The sequence below is a fragment of the Chelonia mydas genome, chromosome 2 (assembly GCF_015237465.2).
Source record: "Chelonia mydas isolate rCheMyd1 chromosome 2, rCheMyd1.pri.v2, whole genome shotgun sequence".
Taxonomy (NCBI): Eukaryota; Metazoa; Chordata; order Testudines; family Cheloniidae; genus Chelonia; species Chelonia mydas.
In genome coordinates this window covers 11,683,304-11,690,857 of record NC_057850.1, presented here as the reverse complement: position 1 = coordinate 11,690,857, position 7,554 = coordinate 11,683,304, and positions in this window count along the sequence as shown.

Here is a 7,554-nt window from a genome sequence, read left to right as displayed (position 1 = left end):
CTTATTAAGGACTAGCACAGGTCTGTTGTGCTGAGGCTAACAATAGTGCTGGGGAATTTTTAAATTAAAAAAAAAAAAAGGTTTCATGAAATGTAAGGGGGAAAGATCCATGAAAACCCAATCAGTTCATTATAGAGTTAGTGACAATTAATCACACTCCGCTCCCTGCTCTCCACTAGTTGTTTCTTTTATTAATATGGACATTGTTCAAGCACTGGGTTTTGATTGGGTTTTTTCCCCAGGCTTGTGAGTCTATGGCATGAAGTGCACAGGCTGGATGCCGGGGCAAGAATGGCAGGACAGATTGGCTGAGGCTCCTGGGCAAAGGGGAGAAAGGAAGGCAGGGAGGGATGGGGAATGTAACTTACGAGAAAGGTAGCTAACATCAGCTGGAGCATTTTCTACCTGTGTGAAGGGCCATACAGTCCGAGCAGAGACTGTGTCTCCCTAGGGATTTGCACACATATTTGGGACACTGTTGCACGAGAAAGAACAAGTGTGTCTCGTTCTAGGCCTCTCTCTCACCTCATGTCCCACCTTTCAGCCTGAGGAGGAGGAGAGAGATGCATCAGTTCTGAAGACAAGGTTGAGGGAGGAGTGAGTTCTGCAGAGGAGATGGCCCAGTGCGCTTTTGTTCTGACCTGCTGCCAGTATTGGTGACTGAGCCAAGGCAGCCTTCACGGACTTGAAACTCACATTTTGAGTAGCGGGTGAATAAATCCCATTTTAGGTGCTTGCATCAGCACTTAGGAGCCTGAATACAGGTCACGCCACAAATGCATGGTCCTACTACTCTGCTCTCTGAGGTAGCTCCCCATTGACAAACACTATCAAATTTCATGGTCTAGGTCCTAATAGTCAAAGCCTCCATGGGACTAGCCCTGGTCTCTTAAGAACCTGCCTCCCTCCATGACCATGTGTTACAGTTGCTGATCACAAGCTTATTTGACCTTTCCGGTCCTCTCTTCCACATGTCTAGTGTGTCTGGGCTGAATGGGCTATAGAGATTGGAGCCAATATCTCATCCCTTGTATCTCCACCATGAAAACCAGAAGCCTTGTGTTAGAATACCAGCCCTTTACCCCTGTGTCCCATGTGAAATAGGTGTATGAATTAGCTCTAATGGATATGCTTTCAGATATTCACTAGTTAATTGGAGTATTGTGTCCAGTTCCGGGTGCTGCATTTCAGGAAAGATGTGGACAAATTGGAAAAAGTCCAGAGAAGAGCAACAAAAATGATTAAAGGTCTAGAAAACATGACCTATGAGGGAAGATTGAAAAAATTGGGTTTGTTTAGTCTGGAGATGAGAAGACTGAGGGGGGCCATGATAACAGTTTTCAAGTACATAAAAGGTTGTTACAAGGAGGAGGAAGAATAATTGTTGTTCTTAACCTCTGAGGATAGGACAAGAAGCAATGGGCTTAAATTGAAGCAAGGGCGGTTTAGGTTGGACATTAGGAAAAACTTCCTAACTGTCAGGGTGGTTAAGCACTGGAATAATTGCCCAGGAAGGTGGTGGAATCTCCATCACTGGAGATTTTAAAGAGCAGGTTAGACAAACACCTGTCAGGGATGGTCTAAATCAGGGATCGGCAACCTTTAGCATGCTGCCCATCAGGGAAATCCGCAGGCGGGCCGGGCCAGTTTGTTTACCTGCAGCGTCCACATGTTCAGCCAATTGCAGCTCCCACTGGCCGTGGTTCACCATTCCAGGCCAATGGGGGCTGCAGGAAGCAGTGTGGGCCACGGGATATGCTGGCCACCACTTCCCGCAGCCCCCATTGGCCTGGAATGGCGAGCTACAATCGGCTGAACCTGTGGACGCTGCAGGTAAACAAACCGTTGTGGACTGCCAGAGGATTTTCTTGACGGGCCGCGTGCCAAAAGTTGCCGATCCCTGGTCTAGATAATACTTAGTCCTGCCATGAGTGCAGGGGACTGGACTAGATGACCTCTTGAGGTCCCTTCCAGTCCTATGATTCTAATTAGTAGAAGTGCCCACAGACCTCAGGCAATGCTCACTTGTGCTGGGCACTAGGCACATGGGAAACTAAAGACCCTGGCTGGGATTTTCAAAACTCCTTTAGATGTCTTTAAAAACCCCAGCCCTGAAGACTGTATCATCTGGAAAGACAAGACATATGAAGGGAGGGGAAGGAGAGAAGGATGCTCAGGGATCAGGTGGACAAAAAGTTCTCCACACCCTATTAGTTCTGTGGTCTCTGCTTTCATCCTTCACCCCATTTGTTGGTTTATTCACCGTTGTATCTGGTCATACGTCTCAACTGCAAACTCTCTGGGGCAGGGACTGCCTTTGTTTGTTTGTATAATGCAAGCACAGTGGTGCTCTGATCCCAGACTGCGTCCTTAGATGCTACTGTAATGGACATAACATAATGATAAGGATTCCCCTCCTCTTAGTCTAGGTTTCCATTTCTCCCCAGATCCCCATTCCCGGTAACTAACTTGAATTCCTTCACCACATCTTGTCCTCCAACTGTCCTCCTCCCCTGAAACTGCCCGTTTCCCAGATCTTAGGCTGTGGGGGTTGGGGGGCAGGGGAGAAGGCAGCCAATCAGAACCCGTCAACAAACACGCAATGTCAAAGTCTCTGGAGGAATGCCTCAGAGGCAGCCCAAGCCCTGCTGCTCAACACCCAGCCTATGTGGCCAGGGCAGTACTTGAGGCCTGGTGCTCTTGGAGTCTCTCTCTCTCTCTCTGTCTCACCCACCACATCTTGCCACTGGGTCTGGGTCCAGAAGGGCTGCTCCACACACAGTTCTGGCTGCCAGGGAAGTCCTTTGTGCCTTCCGGGACTAGCCCCACCCCGGGGAGGTGCTGCTCTCTGCTGGTGCATGCGGAGTGTAAAGCTCTCAGAAGAGGTAGTGTAGTATTTATGGGCGATGCACCGTCATTTAATTAGAAACTGTGCCAGCCTCACATGCGGTACTCAGCTGCTGAGCTGCAACTCCCGCCTATCACACTGATCACAATGCAGGTCTCACGTTACCTTGTGCTCGCCACACCTGTTCATTGTAGCCACCTGTTGTCTTTTGTTTTATACTTAGATTGTAAGCTCTTTGTGAAAGGGACCATCTTTTGGTTATGCTTGTATAGGGCCTAGCACAGTAGGGTTCAGCTTTCTGTTGCAATACAAATAATCAGTAATAATAATAACCTGCTGAATTCAGAGGTGTACGGGGAGACTTTGGCAAACCAGTAAAGTGCCTGAAACCACTATGGCTTATTGCTACAAGCAGCCAAGTCAGCAGGCTGTAAATTGGCCATTCAGCAGTCTCAGTTTAACCAAGGCAGGAGGGGAGGGGGGTTTCTGGGTGCCACAGAAAGGGCAGCTTGACCCCGCATCCTTCCTGATAAGAATTGTGTTGAAGTTGCTGATACATGCATTTTAGAAGAGCAGGATGTGCCCCAGGAATGTCTATTGGGGGCCTCAAGGCTGCAAACTCTGGAAAAACCCACACCTGGTTAATCAGTAATCAGAAGGAGCCTCTTGCTTGACCATTGGAACTGCTTGCTTAACAAGTTTTCTTTAAGGGACATGTGTAAATAAGGGGGAAAAGTTTGAGGTGGTGGGACTCTTCAGGACTGGACTCTCCCTCTGGATGCATCTTGTGTTCCCCACTGGCAGACGGGCTGCCGCTGTGCCACTCGAGAGCCACACTCAGCTTTGGTAATTATCGAGGGTTGGGGGTGTTTTATGAACCTGTTGCGGAGGGAGGTGTGTAAGTGCTTGAGACTAAGTAAAGTTTAACTTTAAGTGAAAGCACTCTTGTGTTGTCCTGTTTGTGCCAGCCATCTATCGGTCGGGACAGCCGTGTCTCCCTTGATTTATTTCCTGATACCACCTCACACAGAGTAAAAATTACCAAGAGCTTTGGGTTGAAAGAACCCCGGGTAACAGAGGTTGTGATGTCGTCAGATGCCACAGATTGGAGCCCCATGGCAACCAGATGCTGGGACGGGAATCTTTAAGGCACAATTTTTACACAGTAATTTTTTGTCCTCTGCAACTTAAGAACTTGATCTCGGCCTTCGGGGATTTCCCCTCATTATTTAGTGGTTGGAATTTTTATCTCATTAAAGTTAATCCCATGGAATTAGTATTTATGGGTGGAGATAGTCCCACTGATCACCTTCCCCAATATCCACCCCCCAGTGCTATCCAAATACATACCTCAAGTCAAATTCTGATACCAGTCACAATGGTGTAAATACAAAGCAACTCAACTGACTTCAGTGGTGTAGGTCTGTCTTGACATGAGTAATTTGCCTAATTTTTTACTGGGCATAATTCGGAAGGTGAATGGAAAGTCAAGTTGTAAATAGAGGCTTGACAACTGGTATGCTGGAGTCAGGATGTCTGTGCTAACTAAGATAAGCAGCAACACCCTAATGCTAGGGACTATGGATAAGATAAATCTGGAAGGTAAAGACCAGGTTCCACATGAACAGCATACAGATAGAGTCTGCTGTACAGGAATTGGTTCCTGCAAAGTAAACAACCCATCCAAAAATGTGTGATTTAATGAATACCAAGTGCAATGTATTGTGTAAATGTATATAAAGAAGGTGGTTGTTTGTGTAACATTGGATGTATGGTGCACCTGATACCCACCCCCTACGCTTGAGTTTGATCAGCTCAGCATAGCTTTGCTGTATGCCAAATAAAGGAACCTGAGTGACGAAGTCCAACTGAATGCTTTGTATCCCAGAGAACTAGATGAAGTGTTTTCCCAGAACTGGACAAGGTGTTCTGGAGAAGCTGAGTGGAAAAGGTCTTGAAGGGAATCCCAAGAAGTGGGGTTAGATTGGATTTAGAGCATGTAAATGAGAGCAGGGTTTGGCCCCTTGTATATTATGTACACCGTTGCAAGCTCAGGTTCTCCCTTCCCTTTCTCTAATTTTGCTTTATGGCTATTTTTTCAAAAAGGAAATCTTTTGAAGTTGCATTTACTTTCTAAATTGAGTTGCACAGGTTTACCAGGCTGCCTGTTGGTCACGTTATTACTCCTGAGGGAATTCTGAGCCAAAAAAATAAAAATTCTGTGCATGTTATTTTAAAATTCTGGAAATTTTATTTAGGTAACCTTGCTTGCTTAGGAGTCAAGTGGACGACATCACATTTCCACAGTGAATAGGTTTAAAAGACTGGAAGAAATAAAAGAGGAATTCATAGATTTTAAAGCCAGAAGTGACCACTATGCTCATCTAGTCTCACTTCGTGCGTAAACCAGGCCAAGGAATCTTACCTGGTAAACGCTGCATCAAGACCAAAGCGTCTGTTTGAGCTACAGTAGATCTTTTAGAAAGGTATCCACTCTTGATTTAAGTACTTCCAGTGAGGGAGAAACACACCCCTGGATAAGTTGTTCCGATAGTTAACTACCCTTATGGTTAAACATTTGCTCTGTATTTCTACTCTGAATGTATCTAACTTCAGCTTTCAGCCATTGGATCTCACTATGTCGCTTTCTGCTAGATTAAAGAGCCATCACCAAGCAAAAATCTCTTTCCCATGTAGGCCCTTACAGACCATGATCAAGTCACCTCTTAACCTTCTTTTGGATAAACTAATAGATTGAGCTTCTTCTCTCTCATGTAGAAGGAATATTTCTCTGATCTTGAATCATTCTCGAAGCTCTTTTCTAACCTTTTCAGTTTGTCAGCACCCTTTCTGAAATGTGGACACCACAACCAGATGCAGTATTCCAGTCATAGTCTCACTACTGGTGTAACAGAGACAATACTATCTTCCTACTCCTAATTGATACGCCCACCTTATGCAGCTGAGGATTGCGTTCACCTTCTTAGCTACGGCACTGCTCTGGCAACTCATGTTCAAGCAGTTATTTACAATGACCTCTAAGCCCTTCTCAGTGCCACTGCATTCCAGGATACAGTCCCCTCTCTTCTAAGTGGACTGTAGGGGGGTAGTCACCTCGCTCTGGCTCAGAAGGGGTTAAAAGCCAGCCCTTGGAGAGGGTTGGGGAGGAGAAAAAGGGCTAGGCTGATTGGAAAGGCAGCCACAGCTGAGGCCACGCCCCAATCAGGCTGCAGCTGGCCCTATAAAAGGCCAGTGAGCCAGGAGCTGGTAAGAGTCTCTCTCTAGCTTTTGAGAGAGAAGGACTGGCTGCCTGGGAGCTGCGCAGGGTACATAGGGTGGAGCAGGGCGGGGGGAAGGCGAGAGGAGCTGGGGAGCTCCAGCTTGAAAAAACCCCCACGCTGCAGGCCTTGCTAAAGGCCAGGAAAGGTACTGGGGCTGCAGAGGTGTAGCCTAGGAATAGGCAGAGGCAGGTGGTCCAACCCCCCCTTGCCAATGATGAGTGGTTTACAGACTGAAGTCTGCCCCAGTGAGTGGGGGCTAGATGGTGACTGGCAGTAGCCACTGAGGCAAGGTGGGGATAGAGGGTTGGGGGTTCCTCTGGGTGGGGAGACCCAGATTGTGGGTTACTGCTGGGGGCAGAGCCCTGACGTAGAGGGGCACCAGGGTCCAGGAGGGACACGGCGGCCAGTGGCAGGTGAGACACCGGCCTGTAGGGGGCGCTCCAGGCTGGAAGAGCTGATTCCCAGGATGACCAGCAGGAGGCGCCGTGCCAGTGAGTCGTCACCTCAATACATGGACTTACATTCTTTGTTTCTAGATGTATGACCTTGAAATTTGGTGTATTAAAGCATGTTGTTCAAATGAGTCCACTTTTTCAAGTGATCTAGGTCAGCCAATATAACTGACTTGGTAACTCACCGGTCCCCAGCACTCTTTAACCTCCACCTATTTTTGTATCATCTGCAAATTTTACAAGGCAGTGCCATACTTCCTGTTGACTCTCCCAGGACAAAAAGACACTGAAGAGTATATTTTCAAAGTGGTTCCCAGAGAAGTAACGGAGGAGGAGAAAAACCTTGGAGTATTGGTTGACCACAGGATGACTATGAGCCGCCAATGTGATATGGCCGTGAAAAAAGCTAATGCGATCTTGGGATGCATCAGGAGAGGTATTTCCAGTAGAGATAAGGAGGTGTTAGTACTGTTATACAAGGCACTGGTGAGACCTCATCAGGAATACTGTGTGCAGTTCTGGTCTCCCATGTTTAAGAAGGATGACTTCAAACTGGAACAGGTATGATCCAAGGAATGGAAAACCTGTCTTATGAAAGGAGGCTCAAGGAGCTTGGCTTGTTTAGTCTAACCAGAAGAAGGTTGAGGAGAGATCTGATTGCTCTCTATAAATATATCGGAGGGATAAATACCAGGGAGGGAGAGGAATTATTTAAGCTCAGTATCAATGTGGACACAAGAACAAATGGATATAAACTGGCCATCAGGAAGTTTAGACTTGAAATTAGACGAAGGTTTCTAACCATTAGAGGAGTGAAGTTTTGGAATAGCCTTCCAAGGGAAGCAGTGAGGGCAAAAGACTTATCTGGCTTCAAGATTAAACTCAATAAGTTTACGGAGGAGATGGTATGATGCGATAACATGATTTTGGCAATTAATTAATCTTTAACTATTTATGGTAAATAGGCCCAATG